At 35.2% G+C, this 19,521-nt stretch overlaps 1 protein-coding gene across 1 annotated transcript in view; it reads right to left on the bottom strand.

The window, feature by feature from the left end:
* The window catches only part of LOC115214976 (gamma-aminobutyric acid receptor alpha-like), a 679,148-nt gene that overhangs the window by 523,783 nt on the left and 135,844 nt on the right, over positions 1-19,521 (bottom strand). Inside the window, exon 2 of the mRNA XM_029784076.2 lies at positions 1,098-1,138. The gene's annotated coding sequence lies outside the window, so the exon portion shown is untranslated. The remainder of the gene's footprint in view (positions 1-1,097; positions 1,139-19,521) is intronic.

Raw genomic sequence — 19,521 nt, 5'->3', positions numbered from 1 at the left:
CACCAGATGAATAAGATATCATAGCTGTCGAAATTGTGATGATACTTGTCCGACTATTATGAGGATTTGAGCATATCTGCGCCCGATTTTTGTTGCTTCTAATTTTTTACTGTAAAGACGTTTGTTATCCACTGTACCATTTTAGCATATATATACATATAATATATAATATATAATATATATATATATATAAATATATGTGTGAGTGTGTGTCAGTATGTGGGTGTGCATATGTCCGTGTGTTTGTTTGCATGTGTGTGTGTGTATTAATGTATGCAAATATGTATGTAAATATTTAGGTACGGTCTTCGATGAACAAATATATGATTATATAATGAGTTTGATTATCTTTAAACGTTACAAAAGTGTGGGGGGGGTGTTTGGGGCACTGCACGAATGCCATACACGAAGCTCTCGTCTCTTGAATCATTTTTGGTAATTCTTTTTGTCGATAAAATGTAATAAGAAAATATATATATATATATATAACGGGAAGCTTTATGAAAATAAACAAAAGACGAAGGCAGGTGGAATATAAACAAACAATTGTATTAGTATGGCGCTCAGGAATATAAATAAAACAAGTCTTTTACGTTTCGAGCCTACGCTCTTCAACAGAAAGATACACAGAAAAAAAACAAGAGAGAAACGGAGAGAAAAAAATGCGTGCAGAAGCTAGCGAATCAACATGGCGATCTGTATATATATATATATATATATATAATATATATATATATATATGTATGTATGTATTAAGTACTGAGATGCATACGCACACGCACACATGCATATAATGCGCATGTGTGTGCATGATGAAAGAAGAAAAGAAGAGGAAGGGTAGGAAGAAATGATGATGATGATGATGATGATGATGATGATGATGATGACGACGACGACGACGATGACGACGATGATGATTATGAAGAAGAAGAAGAAGAGAAGAAGAAGAAGAAGAAGAAGAAGAAGAAGAAGAAGAAGAAGAAGAAGAAGAAGAAGAAGAAGAAGAAGAAACAACACTCCTCTTGAAGTAATCGTTCAATCCAGTTTATGCAGTGTTATTGTTTGATAAGGGGAAAAAAAAAAAGAATATGAAATACCTGAGAGTATTATTTTGTTCTTTGCAGAAAATCTCTTGAAGCTGGCAATATGAAAGAAACAGAAACAAACAAATTTTTATAAGCAGTGAAAATAGATCATTCAAATAAAGATGTAAAAGTAACTATTGTTATAGGGAAAAGATTTTTGCGGAGGCTTTAAAAGAAATTCGTGCGCTAAAAGGTTCAACAAGAAAACCAATGTTGGATTTCATCTGAATTTTTATAAGGATTTCTCTGTGTTTTATAACTTGGGGCTATATATGTAAAATAAAGTTCAATTATTTTTTTGTTTTCTTGAAATTAAAACGAAAACTTCGATAAACATGTTTAATTTATCTAAGGTCAATATTTACGCGAAGAAAAGTTCTCGGAGATTTAAAGAAAAAAAAATTTTGTTTTGTTTTTTTTTCCTTTTCTTCTTTTTCTAACAGTTAAAATGTGTAAAACTTCGTTGGAAAATTCGATTTAGAAAACGCAAACAAAAGCACACCCACTCTATCTCATTTAATATTGGTGTCTATGGAAATGTCTTTCTACATACATCTTACTGTCAATGTTGTTGTTATGGTTGTTATTGTCCCTGTTGTTGTTGTTGTTGGTCGGTGTTGTTGTTGCTGTTATTGTTGTTGTTGTTGAGCTGATTGTCCAAAACTATCAGTCGTGGCAATCCAGCGTTTTGAGGGATATGAACGATATATCTACCAATAGTTATCGTTATCATCATTGCTGTTGTTGTCTTCTTCTTCTTCTTCTTCTTCTTCTTCTTCTTCTTCTTCTTCTTCCGATCATTAGCCACAAAGAATATTCTCAAATTCGAGCCTACTCTAAGCTACTAAGAATGTGTGTGGCAACTTGAAGATCCACCCACCACACCCGATAGACGGGCGCGAAAGTTACGTTGTTATCCTCATTCCGTAAACGGTGGCCTTTAATGTGTGGAGAGCTGAACCATCCTTGGGTACAGAGGATTCGCAATCTAGACTAGGGTCTGAAAGTTTACCACACCATAGTGGATTACACTATGGTTCCTCTGCTTTGTGGCAGAAGTAGGAAGAAAGAGTGAGAGAAAGTTGTGGTGAAAGAGTACAGCAGGGTTCAACCCCCACTCCTCGCCGGAGCCTCGTGGAGCTTAGGTGTTTTTGCTCAATAAACACTCAGAATGCCCGGTTTGGAAATCGAAACCGCGTTCATACGACCGGGAGTCCGCTGCTTTAACCACTGGGCCATTGCGCCTCCACTTGCTGTTGTTGTTGTTGTTGTTGCTGTTGTTATTGTTGCTGTGGACGTTTGGTTTCAAACGAAGCCTTGTCGGGCAGGCATGTAGTCAGCCTTTCTCCATTCGTAAGCGACACATCAGATTTTTATTTTCACCATTAAATATTTATTTTCTTACGGAAACATGTCTTGAATACGTTATCCAGCATAATACACATACGTGGAGGAGTGGCTGTGTGGTAAGTAGCCCGCTTACCAACCACATGGTTCCGAGTTCAGTCCCACTTGGGCACCTTGAGCAAGTGTCTTCTGCTATAGCCTCGGGCCGACCAAAGCCTTGTGAGTGGATTAGGTAGGCGGAAACTGAAAGACGCCCGTCATTTATATGTATGTATGTGTGTGTGTGTGTGTGTGTGTGTGTCTGTGTGTGTGTGCATGTTTATGTGTCTGTGTTTGTCCCCCCAACATCGTTTGACAATCGATGCTAGTGTGTTTACGTCCCTGTAACCTAGCGGTTCGGCAAAAGAGACCGATAGAATAAGTACTAGGCTTACAAAGAATAAGTCCTGGGGTCGATTTGCTCGACTAAAAGCGGTGCACCAGCATGGCCATAGTCAAATGACTGAAACAAGTAAAAGAGTAAAAGAGTACATAAATATATGTAAATGTATGTATGGGCATGGAGATAGACTGGCGATTCAGTTCGTCCCTGGGTCTATTCAGGTATGTGATGTTGATTAGCCACAGAATATGGCGAAACATCGGTATCAATCACTCCTGGATTGGACTGGGAGCGTGTTGCCTTGCCTTTCCATGACTTTCAAGTGTCTTAACACCCATTACTATAAGGGAGTCGTCTCCTGGAACCGGTAAACGAGCAAAGCACATATGTTGAGTATGTTTATATATGTGGCTTATATACGTGACTTAGTGGTTAGGGCATTCGGCTCGTGAATATAAGGTCGTGAGCTCAATTCCCGGCGACGCGTTGTGTCCTTGAACAAGACACTTTGTTTCACGTTGATTCAGTCCACTGAGCTGGCAAAAATGAGTCGTACCTGTATTTCTGTGTCACGCTGAATCTCCCTGAGAACTACGTTAGGGGTACGCGTGTCTGTGGATTGCTCAGTCACTTGCGCGTTAATTTCACGAGCAAGCTGTTCCGTTGATCTTATCAGCTGGGACCCTATCGACGTAACCAACGGAGTGCTCCTATATATATATATATATATATGTGTGTGTGTGTGTGTGGTGTGTGTGTGTGTGTGTGTGTAATTTATATATTAATGCGAGTGTGGATTTGTGGATGCTCGCGGCCATGTATATTTGTAAACATATGTATATGCATATATATATATGCGCAAAAACCTATATGTATATGCATATATATACATATATACACATATATTATGCGTGCATGTGTGAGTGTGTATCTGGGGAGATACAGAGAGAGATATCGATTATTTTTATCGTGTTAGAATGGAGATATAACCACTTACACGATTGGTTTGTTTCAGTACATAATTTCTAAGTTTACGGTTATAGAGTCAATAATTTAGATAATTGCTTATCTAGTTCAGAAGGAATTGAATATGAAGGCTTGTAGAAGGAGTTGTATCAAATTCTTCAATTACCGTTTCTAACCCAAAAACCACCAGATAAGGAAGTAAAGTTTCCTTGTAAATAGTGGTAATTTCTGAAAGCATAACATTGTTTTCACATCTAAGTATCGATTTGATACGTACAAGTACGTGTGAATGTGTGTGTGCGCGCGTGTGTGTGAGTGTTTGCGCAAAGATTCCTACATACATACACACACATATGTATATACACAGATACATACAAATACACATAAACATACATACATACATACATACATACATACATATATATATATATATTATATATAGTTATATATATATATATAATATACATATATATATATATATTGTATATGTGATATATGATACATTTGATATATGTATATATATATATATATATATATATATATATATTGAATGTTGTGTATGACTGCTTGTGTGCATTATATATATATACACATATATATGCACATACATACATACATGTATGTGTGTATGTATTCAAACTGTTCTACATAGTGTTCATATTGGAACATCTACGCAGTCATCGACTTTTACGTAACGGCTTTTAGAACACTTTTCCTAAAATTACTGTACAACACCGACATGGAACCTTTCTTATTAGAACTGTGAATTTAGGTGGATAAACTGTTAGATATCTATCTTTAAGATCTTATGTTTGGTAACTCTTCGAAATTGAGTAATGTACTCGGAGAAATCCATTTCTGTTCTGAGCTTCCACGCAAATTTTTGATTGATTTTCTTTATCTACATATTATTTTCGTTATTTATTCGCATCTTGTTAAGTTACTGAGTTAGCAACCAATGTATTTGCATCCTTATTCCAACGCAGTTATTTTCACTTTAATACATCTAATTCTGAAATATCCACACAAAACAACTGATGGAAAAATGTGTATTTTATTAGCCACTAAGTCGTATATATGTCAGTCCATTTTGAAGATGGTGGGCGGGTGTGATTTAAGAGAAATTTGATGAGTATTTTCTACAGATCGAGGATAGCGCTAAAGCTTCTATTTTGACTCGCGAGACAGAAAATGTAGGTAGGCAAAAAATCCAATTACATACAAAATCAAAAATACCTGAAGAAATACCATTCGTCCGTTTTATGAACACCGTTACATCACATTCTCTAACAAAGGAAATTATGTCAGAAATGCATAATACACGAAATTTTACAAATCCTTTCAAGGCACACAACCAAGCAATGATATTGGCAGAAAGAAGCATTAACGTATCTGCTAACCACATACGTATCTGCTAACACATACGTGTGAGTTCAAATCTTGCCGTATTCAACATTGCTGTTTATCTTTTCGGATTCGACATATAATGTACAAGTCCAGTAATTGATGGGGTTAATTTTTCTAAATTTCCCACTTTTTCTTTCTCTCAGGAAAAAATCGACTGTGTGCAGACATGCACAGGAATGAACTCCTCCTCAGTGAATATGTCGTAAACACGCCCTATACCAATGAACCAATGTAGCATCTCTTAGACTCGGTAAGTGGTTAAGGGTCCAAGGGCAAAAGGCAAAACCATACGTATTTTTATTAGGGCTATAATAAAGGTAATGCTCGACTGTATTGTCTCAAGTACTTGATAGGTTTCTTCAGTCTATCAACCCCTGAACAATGAAAGTCATACACGATACCAGCGATATTAGAACTAAGAATATAACGGGACGCAAATAAATAAATTTTGGGCGATACTCTACTGATTCCGAAAATGCATCTGCCTTGGAAATATTATTAGTAACAGCTCCTAAGATGGCAAGCTGGTAGAATCATTAGTGCATCGGACAAAATGGTTGAAGACATTCTTCCAGCTCTTTATGGTCTGATTCCAAATACCATTGAGGTCACCTTTGTCTTTCATCCATTCGAGGTTGATGAAATCACTGCCGATTGAGTACTGGGGTTGGTGTAATTTACTAACCCTAGCTCCTAAATTGCTGGCATTGTGCCAAAACTCGAAACCAGCGATGACATTTTCCATATTAACTAGGAGTGTTGTATTAAGAAATTCGCTTCCTAATCACCTGGTTCCATGGTCAACTGCAGTCTATGGCGATATTGACATGCGTCATCAAACATTGCTTCGTTTTTGCTCTAACCATGCGAATAAAACCGGATTGTTTTGTAATTGTACGGAATTTCGTTTGACGGGTATTTGTAATTGGATAGTAGAGTTACTCTCTCACCAGGTGTAAAAACGCTATCTGACACTTAGATCTTTTACTGGAATTCACGCATTTTGAAAATAATACCACCTACTTTCTTATTTAGCAGATTATAATAAATATAAAAAACCTCTTTATTCTATAACAAAGCTGTGAAAATATTTAATCTTTTATTCTATAAAGAACATGGATGTTAGAGAAGTGTATGAATTCAAATAATTCGCAAGACAAATGTAGGATAAGTTAGAATACCTTACTCTCCAAATGAAACACTTCGCAGTTTTTCGACTTAACACAACGACATAACAAAATATTTCATAATTAAATCCTAATCCGGGTACAGAAGTATAAATGAAAGATAATTACTTCCAAATATAAAGAACAAGATACGGTTACTCTTATTTTTTAACCTTTTATATTTTCATAGATTGTCGCATTATACAATGTCGTTGACACAAGGCGACCCATCAGCCTTTTGTCTGGTAGCCTGAATAGCAAACACGAGAAACACACCGTAGGTACATACACATTCACGTACATACATGTATGTATATATATTGGAGGAGACCCCCTTCGATCATGAATGACCATAGGATTGCACCTAGAAAGTTACCCTCCGAGGCACAAGTCCGGGCAAGGTTTTTATGGAAGGCCATCAGTCACTCATGCATACAAGCCTCCCCTCTCCACACCACTCATGTTATCCAAGGGAAAGGCAAAGGCCAAAACGGCTTGGCACCAGTGATGTCGCAACTCATTTCTACAGCTAAGGTAACTGGTTGCAACGTGAAATAAAGTATCTTACTCAAGAACACAACATGCAGCCCGATCCGGGAATCGAACTCACAACCTCACGATCGCAAGCTCGACGCTCTAACCACTGAGCCATGCGCCTTCACACACACATATATACACCCACTCATTGTATATTTATATGTGTATATAGGTATATACATTCATACAGACACATACGGCTGTGTGGTAAGTAGCTTGCTAACCAACCACATGGTTCCGGGTTCAGTCCCACTGCGTGGCATCTTGGGCAAGTGTCTTCTGCTATAGCCGCGGGCCGACCAATGCCTTGTGAGTGGATTTGGTAGACGGAAACTGAAAGAAGCCTGTCGTATATATGTATATATGTGTATATGTGTGTGGGGGGGGGGGTTTGTGTGTCTGTGTTTGTCCCCCTGGCATTGCTTGACAACCGATGCTGGTGTGTTTACGTCCCCGTCACTTAGCGGTTCAGCAAGGGAGACCGATAGATTAAGTACTGGGCTTACAAAGAATAAGTCCCGGGGTCGATTTGCTCGACTAAAGGAGGTGCTCCGGCATGGCCGCAGTCAAATGACTGAAACAAGTAAAAGAATAAAAGAGTAAAAGAATATATATATATATTATATATATATATAATATATATATATATGTGTGGGTATGTTTGTATTATATACACATAAATATATGTTGATAGCCACAGACAAAAAAAAATTGTTTGCTAAAAGTAAATAGATCTTAAATTATAAGTTCAATCATTGAAAATATTTATCGAGTTGGATTTCTAAAAATTCTTCTAAACAATTTAATGGACAAAGAAAAAATGAGTTTATCAGAGAAATTAAAAAAAAAGGAGACTAGAAAATACAATGACACATTGAGAACATTATCCCCAAAAATGCATTGAAATATAGATATAAATATATATGTGCCTGCATATGTTTGTTGATATTTGCATATATACTTACTTATACGTACATACCTACATGCGTACATACCTACAGGACATCAAAAAAACATTGAACACAACGAGAAACGAATATATATAAAAACAAAAACATAGAAACGAACTTTTTTTTCGAACAACGAAAAAAACAAATAGAGAACCATGCAACATAAAGAATATTCCCCGTTTTCAGTTCTCCCTCTTTCAACTACTCCGCGTTATGAAGGCAAGGACAATACGCGACTTCGTTGAAACAGTCCTTCCCGCAAAGCAAATTAAATAAAATTTGTGACTTTTTGCGGAGGGCGAAAGTGATAACAAAAGCAGAGCAGTGAGAACAAAACAGTAAAAACAAAAGGTGATGGCTGTTAAGCCAAGACGATAGAAGATTTTTTTATGAACGCTAGGAAGACTTGCTTATGAGAGGAGACAGTATAAGAGTGAGAGAGAGGAAACGGTGAAGGGGAGAGGAGAAGAATAGGGAAGGGTGGGAGAGAAAACCAGAAAGGATGACGAACAAGAGAGGGAGAGAGATAGACAAAGAAGAGATAGTACAGATAGAAGAGAGCGCATCCTAATTATATATATATATATATATATATATATATGTATGTATGTAATGTATGTATGTATGTATGTATGTATGTATGTATGTATATTCGTTATTAATATTTAGCAGAAGCAGCTGAGTGACTGAAGGGACTAGAATTTCGTGTGTTAGCAGTTATCCAACTTTTTACATCGATATATATATATATATATATATATAATATTACAGAATAATAAAAATCGAACGCTGTAAATATTTTCAGAACATTTTAAAGAAAGTCTTACAGCTGTTTCCGACATATTTTGTATATTCCTTCATCAGAGACGGTATATATATATATCTATATAATATATATAATATATATATATATATATGTATAGTATGTATATATATATATATATATATATAATATATATATATATATATCTATATTATATATTATATATATATATATATATTTCTATATATAATATAATATATATATTTCTATATATATATATATATATATTTCTATATATCTATATATATATATATTATATATATTATACTATATTTTATATATATATCTTATATATATTTTATATATTATATATATATATAATATATTATATAATATATATATATATATATATATAAGATTTATATATAGATATATATAAGATATATATATATATTTCTATATATATATATATCATATATATATTTTTCTTATATATCTATATATATTATATATATATTTATTATATATATATATATTTTATATAACATATATATATATATTATATATATCTTTATATATATATATATATTATATTTATATATATATATTATATATATCTATATTATATATTATATATATATATTATATATATTTATATCTATATCTATTTATATATATATATTTATATTTCTTATATAATATATAATATTATATAAATATATATATAATATATATAGATACATACATACATACTACATACATACATACATACATCATCATGCATACATGCATAGATTCGTTCGTACATAGTATGTATGTGTAGGTGGTTTGAGAAGCTCAAATTAAGAGAAACTATGGAATATGGATCTACATTATTATTGATTTGGAATATTATATTAAAAGATCTTGCCAAAAAGCGACTACTCGCTGTTCCCTTTACGTAACCACATGAATTTTTTTCCACCATTATAATGAAATTTGATTTTCATCAGGCCAAATGTCCACTCATGCTGAGAGATGTTATACTTCGCCGATAGCCATAATCCACATTTATCAAGAATGTTCTTGCAATGCATGCAGTGAATAAAAATAACTTATAGTCCCTTCACTTTAGTTTCTGCATTTTAGTTTCTGCATTTTTAAAATATCAATTTCAAATTCGTGCACTGTTTCTACACAGATTCTCATTCTTGGTGGTTTATGAACGATGGCTTCAGGCCAATTTTAAAGGGGGACTAGGAAGGACCGTTTCGAAAGCCAGCTTAAAAGTTTTTTTTTTAAATTCCCGTATCGTTACAAATTGAAAAGTGGTGGTAGGCATCTTTACTCCAAGCTATTATTATTTTATTTTGAGCTATTAATAATAATAATAATAATCATAATAATAATAATAATAATAATAATAATAATAATAATAATAATAATGAGGAGGGGGAGGTGGGAAGATGTGGAAGGGGAGGAGGAAGAGGAGGAGGAGGAGGAGAAGGAGCAGGAGGGGGAGGAGCAGGAGGAGGAGCAGGTGGGACAAACAAGTGTGCCTAATAATCGAGGTGGCAGTGCCAGGAGATCAACATATGAAAGAAAGAAAAAATATTGGAGACCTGAGAATTGAGATGTAGCAACTACAAGAGCCAAAAATAAAGGTTGTCCCTCTTGTCACTGGAGCATTGAGTACAATACCATCCAACCTGAACAAACATCTGGAAAGTTTAGAAGTACCCGACAATCTAGGTGTATTGCAAAAATCGGCATTACGTGGAACTGCACGCGTACTGCGTAAAGTACTATCTGTCAGGGGTGCTTGTTTCACTTGACAGACAGTACAATATTATCACGATATTGGATAGTGTCATAAATACGTTATACGTCTTAACTAGCTATAATATTTTAACCCAGTGTCACTTTGATGGCATGCACTTCTCTCTCACTCAATAATAATAATAATAATAATAATAATAATAATAATAATAATAATAATAATAATAATAATAATATAATAATATGCCCTGATGCAGTACCAGGCAGTGGCTCTCATGGCTTCTGATCTTAACTGATTGCAAGTGTTATCATGTACATTGTTTTGTCTTGGTATAAAAGATGGGTCACAGCAAATATTCTGCTCAGTACCACAGACTTGCTTGTCAGTTGTTTGACCATAACCAGTTGAGCATGTCTTTTAGTGGCAGACGATATGTGCATCTCTGATCACGAGCAGTAGTGGGGGAGCATCATAGCCGTGTGTTGAGAGGGATTCTTTGGGGTTTGAATAATTCACCTTTGGAAAGGAGTGTTTCGTTCAACATCCTTAAACAAGCCTTATTCAGGGACCTTTTGAGCGGGATGGGCTACTCGACCAGAAGAAAATTCTAACTGGGCCCCACCTGCAAGGTCATGTGCTGTTTATCTTGATATGAGATCACCATGTCGCGCACATATGGTTGTGATGCATGTGCCTGGTGTATCCTTATCAGACGGGTAGTCATGATGGGTATACTGGGCTTCGTATATTTTACCCCAGTGTCACTTTGATGGCATGCACTGCTCTCTCAATAATAATAATAACAATAATGATGATGATGATGATGATGATGATGATGATGATGATGATGATGAAACTATGAAAGAAAAACTATGCCTTGATGTGAGCTATCTCGGGAGACTGAAATATTTCTTTTGAATGGAGTATGTATTCTTTTATTCTTTAATTTGTTTCAGTCATTTGACTGCGGCCATGCTAGAGCACCGCCTTTAGTCTAGCAAATCGACCCTAGGACTTATTCTTTGTAAGCATAGTACTTATTCTATCGGTCTATCTTGCCGAACCGCTAAGTTACGGGGACGTAAACACACCAGCATCGGTTGTCAAGCGATGTTGGAGGGACAAACACAGACACGCAAACATATATATATATATATACGACGGGGGCACAATTTGAGCATTCTCCTGCAGATCAGCGTGAAGTAATGTGCTACATGACTGTACGCTTGAATTACAGGTATAATCCATGCGATGGATTTCTTTACCGTTTCCATCAACTAAATTTCAGCCCCAAGGTATTTGTCGAAACGAGAATATACAAAATAATATTTGCGAACGAGGCTACTCGGTGGGATTGAACCTAAGACCTCGTAGTTACGAAGTAAACTTCTTAACCATTCGTGGTACCGCTCCCCATCTGCCCCACAATCTCATAAACACACATATGCACACACTTATGTGTACGTAAAATTTTTTTTAAATGCTATACCTGTGGATGTACCTGTTGGCTTTGTATCAAGCTTTTAGCAACTACGTCAGTTTACGATCACCTAAGAGAGTTACTTTTCTAAAATAATTACTTTACTAGATTATATGCTCACTCTACTCACAAATTAGGAACGCGGAAAATAGTATTACACTTCGCTTTGAACAGGCTCAACAGAAAGGCAGATGTTTATTCCCTCGGAAATCTATCCAAGAAACTACATCATTCACGAACTTCAGATCTAGCAATTCTCAAAATAGCCAAAAATGAAGAATATAATTCAGTTATTTAACAGAAATATTATATTCCGTAGCATACCAGTAGCGTTTGTGTTGTCATCATATATTTCCAGTTAAAATGCTTACACTCGATGGTAAATCGATACTTAGCGAAGGACACGTTTTTATTACGTTATTGCAACATCCTTACATTTTCGCATTTTTTTCCCTGTCGAAAGGGGTTATTAACTAGCATTTAGGCAATAATATATATCCTCTTCATGAAATTCGATAATCATCGTCAATAATTTCTAGGAATTACATAATCCTTTTATCATAAACTGGTGAACTTATATATATATATATATATATGTGTGTGTGTGTGTGTGTGAGTGTGTGTGGTGTGTGTGTGTATGTATGTATGTATGTATATATACGCGCAAATACACAAGGAGGATATGAACATATTCAATCATGAACATGCACAAGTGTTCTGTAATGCACAATTATTCTTATACACACACATAAACACACGTATATATATATATATATGTGTATATATATATATATATATATATATATATATATATATATATATATATATATATATAATTTACTGCTTCGCTCAAGTAAGATCAACAAAAGATGACTTCATCCAGTGGGAGATAAGTATCATTTAATGTACACTCTATTAGAATAAGACCTACGAACAGTTTCTTGCTATTGAGACACAAGGCATGTTGTAGAAAATCTACTTAACCATGTGTCTCAATGGCTAGAAGCTATTGGTCGCTCTTATTTTAATACGGTGTACATTAAATTACATATATATGCGATAATATAAATGCATGTATTATATATATATATATAGAGAGAGAGAGAGAGGTGCAGGAGTGGCTGTGGGGTAAGAAGCTTGTTTCCCAACCACATACCACATGGTTCCTAGTTCAGTCCCACTGCGAGGCACCTTGGGTAAGTGTCTTCTACTATAGCCTCGGGCGTACCAAAGCCTCGTGAGTGTATTTGATAAACGGAAACTGAAAAGAAGCTTGTCGTATATATATATATATATATATATATATATATATGCATGTATTTGTGTATCTGTGTTTGTCCTCCACTATAGCTTGACAACCGTTGTAGGTGTGTTTACGTCCCCGTAACTTAGCGGTTCGGCAAAAAATGACCAATAGAATAATTAGTAGGCTTACAATGGATAAGTCCTGGGGTCGATTTGTTCGACTAAAGGAGATGCTACAGCATGACCGCAGTCAAATAACTAAAACAAATAAAAGAGTATATATATATATATATATATATATATATTTATATTCATATTCATATTTATATTTATATTTATATATATATGTGTGTGTGTGTGTGTTTCTATGCTTGAGAATATATTTGCATCTATTTAGATTAAGATAGATATACATTTTTTACGAACACGTATATATGCTTACACATATTTGCATGTATATATGTACACAAACGCACACAGATACGCATGCACACGCACAAACATACACACACACCCAAACACACATACCCATACATATAAATAGCAACAAGCGTCAACTCGCCAACTTACATATTTATACGTGCATAAATTACATACCTATATAGGTAAGTATGTACGTCTGCATATATGTATAAATATGTACAGTTGTATTGCTACGTGTAATTTAGGAAATTGTTTATATGCATTATGTTCATTCATATGCATGTTAATATACATGCATATATGAAGGCGACGAGCTGGCAGAAACGTTAGCACGCTGGTCGAAATGTTTAGCAGTATTTCATCTCCCGCTACGTTCTCAGTTCGAATACCGCCGAGATCGACTTTGCCTTTCATCCTTTTGGGGTCAATTAAATAAGTACAAATGCATACATTGAGGTCAATATAATCGACTTAATCCGTTTGTCTATCATTGTTCGTTTCCTCTATGTTTAGTCTCTAGTGGGCAGTAAAGAAATGAGAAACGTCAGCACGCCGGGCGGAATGCTTAGCGGTTATTTCGTCTGCCGCTACGTTCTGAGTTCAAACTCCGCCGAGGACGACTTTGCCTTTCATCCGTTCGGGATCGATAAATTAAGTACCAGTTACGTACTGGGGTCGATGTAATCGACTTAATCCGTTTGTCTGTCCTTGTTTGTCCACTCTATGTTTAGCCCCTTGTGGGTAGTAAAGAAATAGATATTTCGTCTGTCCTTATGTTTTGAGTTCAAATTCCGTCGAGGTCAACTTTGCCTTTCATCCTTTCGGTGGGATGGGGTGATAAATTGTGTACTGGGGTCGATGTAATTGACTGGCCCCTTCCCCAAAAATTTCGGGCCTTGTGGCAAGAATAGAAAAGACTATTCATACACACACACATATATATATGTGTGCGTGTGTGTGTGTTTGCCTCATAGTGTTTGACTGCAATATGCGTGCGTGTGTTTATTCCTATAGACTGTCTATCTATCTCATTATATATATATAGATATAGATATATAGATATATATATATATATATATATATAGATATAGATATATATATATATATATATATATATATAGATATATATCAACTTAGCAGACAATGAAATTTGGACATAATTGTTCTGCAAAAGTTGATACAATCGGCGCATTCAAAATGAGAAGAAAATAATATGGCAGAGAGCAAGTGACACAGAAACGAAACTATTGTTAAGATTGTAAGACTGATAGCAATTTTTCGAAATCATAATAGCAACACACTGCTTTCTTATGGTGACAAAAAGTTGTTAACAATGCCAATATACTCCATTTGTGTAGTTGTGGTAGAATCGTTAGCATACCGGACGAAACGCTTAGCGGAGTTTCTTCGGATTTTACTTGAAAGTTCAAGTCCCGCGGAGGCTGACTTTGCTTTTTACACCTTCGAGGTCGATAAAATAAAGTACCCATTGAGTTGTGGGATTGATGTAAACGGCTAGTTCCCTCCTCAAAATTCGAACCTTGTAACTATAGTAGAAAGTATAATTATTGTTGTTCCCAATGCTGACTATCCTGTGGTTACCCAGATCAACAATGTTCCAGGTATGAGATGAGTTCTCCCCCTCCTCTGCATGGAACCTTGGACAAGTGTCTTCAAACATAGCCTTGGGCTGACCAAAGCATTGTTTGTGGACTTGGTGAAAGGAAACTGAAAAAGACTGTCGTATATGTTTCACTCTGTCAGTCTCTCTCTCTCTCACTTTCTCTCTCTCTCTCCTTCTCTCTCAGTTAGTGTATATATATATATATATATATTGGTAAAAACGGTAAGATAACAAAAGAAAGAAAGAGACCTCAATATTATGGAAATAGAGGAAATTTATCTATACAATATTATGTTACAATTACTCAATAGTCAAGATAAAACTCTGAGTTTCAGATGCCGAAGTGGAAATCCACAACACCATCTCTTCGGTTATCTGGCCATCTGAAAAAACGCTATGAAAATAACGGTATTTTTTCATAGCGTTTTTTCAGATGGCCAGATAACAGAAGAGATGGTGTTGTGGATTTCCACTTCGGCATCTGAAACTCAGAGTTTTATCTTGACTATTGAGTAATTGTAACATATTATTATATATATATATATATATATATATATATTATATATATATATATTGCAGCTCTTTACGTAATGTGGCATAAATGGTTACACAATGGCTCGTGGACTGGTGGGAGACTTGCTAAACGTGGCAGTGATCACACCGTTGGTGTTCAAGATAATCGTGGTGGTAGTGGTGGTGGTGGTGGTGGTGGTGGAGGAAGAAGTGGTGGTGGTGGCGGCGGAGGAGGTGATGGGGTGGTGTTGAAGCGAATTTGATAGTTGGTATTACATCGTAAAATGTCGATGTCTCGAAAACATGAAAAAGCCACTGTTTCAAATGAAGAACGTTGTCTTAAGTGTATTGGTTGAAGATAAAAAAAGAAATCATCGATGAAGCAGACAGGTAGACAGACAAATGGTGTCATATGAAAAAAATACACAAAATTAGCAAATGGAAGACATAGAGATGGAAAGAGTTGGTGGGGAGAGTGGCTGAGTAGATCGAAGTAAATTAGAACTAAAAACCAATGAGTGATAGAGAAAAAAAAAAGAAGTGTTGAAAGTCAAGAAATAAAGAACTTTAAATAAAGAATGATGGAATGAATGAATATAATAATAAGATTATGAAATACAAGAATAAGATTGCGAAATATAAATAGTATTCATATTTTAAAAAACAAATGGGAGCATATTTGAAAGAAGGAAAAAAGGTACGTATATTATGGGTGTGAATCTTAAAATCGTGAGGAAAACAATAAGAGATTGTTAGAATGAATGAAGGAAATGAATGAAAGAGGGAAAGAAGGGAAGTATTATTGGTATAGTGTTGTAAGAAGGAGAAAAACGAATTTGAATGAAGAAAGAAAAATGAGAGTTAACGATAATGCAAAAGAGAATGAAAGTATTCAAAGACGGGACGTGAATGAGAGAAGGGAAATGAAAAATTGTGTAATATCGTTGTAATTTCTTAAGAGGGTATGAGTGAGAGAGAGAGAGAGAGAGAGAGAGGGAGAGAGAGAGAGAAAGAAAGAAAGAAAGAAAGAAAGAAAGAAAGAAAGAAAAGAAAGGAAGAAAGAAAGAAAGAAAAAGAGAAAGAGAGAGGTGGGAGAGTAAAATCTTCTGAAAACATCACTTTAGTGAAAATTGTACTCCGGAAGTGAAGAGTTAAAAGCCAGACATTGGTTGGCGACGAAAACTTGATAGTAATATTACTTCGCGAAATAATTCTTATAGTTTCATACAGATGAAAGCACATCTGGTCTAAAGTAAATAGCTGTTAATTCCGTTTTTGAACAATAATACACGGTTGGCTACAGGATATTAGTGTCATGAAAACAACAACAACAACAGCAACAACGTTATTCTTAACAGCATCACTATTTATACTATTACTGTTACTACTACCATATTGTCACCTTCGTCCTCCCCCTTACCCAGACATCAGCATTAACAACAACAACAACAACAATTACAATAACACACAAGGCTTTTTCCGCTGTTAAGCATTATATTTGTTGTAGTTATTGTTGTTGCTTCTGTTGTTAGTGTTATTGTTCATATTTCCAATAAAATTAAGACGGCGAGCTGGCTGGATCGTTAGCGGCACTTCGACCGTCCTTGCGTTCTGAGTTCAAATTCCGCCGATGTCGACTTTACCTTTCATCCATTTTGGGGTCGATAAAATAAGTGCCAACTAGACACTAGAGTCAATATAATTGACTTGGCACCTTCCCCGAAATTGCTGCCCTGTGCCAATTTTTTAAATCGATATTACCAATAGGCGTAGGAGTGGCTGTGTGGTACATAGCTTGTTTACCAACCACATGATTCCGGGTTCAGTCCCACTGCGGAGCACCTTGGACAAGTGTCTTTTACTATAGCCTCAGGCCGACCAAAGCCTTGTGAGTGTATTTGGTAGACGGAAACTGAAAGAAGCCCGTCGTATATATGTATATATGTATGGGTGTGTGTGTGTTTGTGTGTCTGTGTTTGACCCCCTAGCATTGCTTGACAACCGATGCTGGTGTGTTTATGTCCCTGTCACTTAGCGGTCGGCAAGAGAGATCGATAGAATAAGTACTAGGCTTACAAAGAATAAGTCCCGGGGTTGATTTGCTCGACTAAAGGCAGTGCTCCAGCATGGCCGCAGTCAAATGACTTAAACAAGTAAAAGAGTAAAGAGTAAGAGTAATATCATTAAGACGGCGAGCCGGCAGAATCGTGAGTACGCCGGACAAAATGCTTAGCGGCATTTCTTCCGTCCTTACGTTCTGACTTCAAATTCCGCCGTAGTCAACTTCGTCTTTCATCCATTTCGGGATCGATAAAATAAGTACCAGTTGAACACTGGGGTTAATGTAACCGATTTACTCCCCCCACTCAAAACTACTGACTTTGGGCCAAAATTTGAAATCGATATTACCAATATCATTATCGTTATATTTAGTATTGTCATTCTTGCTGATGTTATTGCATTTGTTGTTCAACACTAGGTCAGCCTTCAATCGAACAGGTCTATATTCAATATCAATCCAATCATGACCATGCCATCTTTGTTTATATCTAGGATAACATTATACAATTTTTTTTCCTTCATTTAAATCATTCTTTCTGTTATAAGTTGTGCAACTGCGTAGACCAGCGTTTTACAACCGCAGCTTCCAGGGCTAATACAATAATTTTTTCTCTAATTGACTTGTGCTAAAAAAAATCCCCTAAAAAGATCCGTTTCAGATCTGGCCTACATACCAAAATGGTTGGGAACCACTGGCCTAGTTTATCTTCAGTTGCTCAGTTTCGTTGTTTTTGTTATTACTGGTGGAGATAGAGGTAGGTCAGTCTTGAACAAAGACATTCCACCTGTGATCAATACATAATTTTCCTATTTGCAACCGACTCAGGACATAATAACCAACGTGTCCATTTTGATTTTATTCTTTTGGCGATATTTTTCAGGCGATATGATGTGAATTGAGAGAGATTTGACTGTTGTTGCTAACAGGTCAAACGACCACGTAAAGGTTCTCTCACCGTTTATAGTGATTGGAACTTTTCAAATAAAAACAAACATTATAAGGATGAATGTGAAAGAAAAAAAACATGACAGATAGAAGCTACAGCCTTTTTATTTTTAATTTTAAGTAAAAATTTTCTTGTTCTGTACTTTACACGATGTAATAAGTTGTCCTGTACTTTTCCAGGTTTATAAGCTTAGAAATATAATTTCTCTTGCTTGTATTTTTCCTTGTAATCCATCTTTTTCCCAGACTATGCTATTATGCTAATTAATGTGTCAACTAATTATTTCTTCTATATTTATCTTGAGCTTCAGTATGTTTTCTTTTCTTCATTTCTTCTTCATCCAATTATTTACCCACCTTATTGTTATTACCCGTTTTATTAATCCCAGGCCCCGGGTTCAATTCTACCCCACCAATAATGAGTATTAGTAAAATTAAAGCATACAAGCGATATTTATTGTTAAAAATTGAGTGCTTGTTTTGTGTTAATATATAATTATCATATTGAAACAAATTACAACAAAATACGCGCAAAAAATATAATGTGATAATTCATCTTGAAAATATATTAATTAATTAATTCTAAATATAACGAATATTTTCAAGATGTAAAAAAAACTTTTTATAAATTGCTAAAGAAATCGTACTATGACCTATATAGTAAGAAGCCTAAGAAGAAGAGAGAAAGATGAAAAATGAAAAATAAAGGAATTAACAGCAGGTGATTAAAAGACGGATGTAGATCGTCGATGAAATTATGAATGTGAAAGATTTATGACTGTAAATTGATATACAAAAACAATAAAAAATATTTAATTTAATGAGACGAAAACTATAAAATTCCTCGCGGTGTCGTTGATAATTTTT

Source organism: Octopus sinensis, linkage group LG8 (assembly GCF_006345805.1).
Source record: "Octopus sinensis linkage group LG8, ASM634580v1, whole genome shotgun sequence".
NCBI lineage: Eukaryota > Metazoa > Mollusca > Cephalopoda > Octopoda > Octopodidae > Octopus > Octopus sinensis.
The sequence above is the reverse complement of the archived record's forward strand: the minus strand, read 5'-3'. Positions and strand labels throughout refer to the sequence as shown.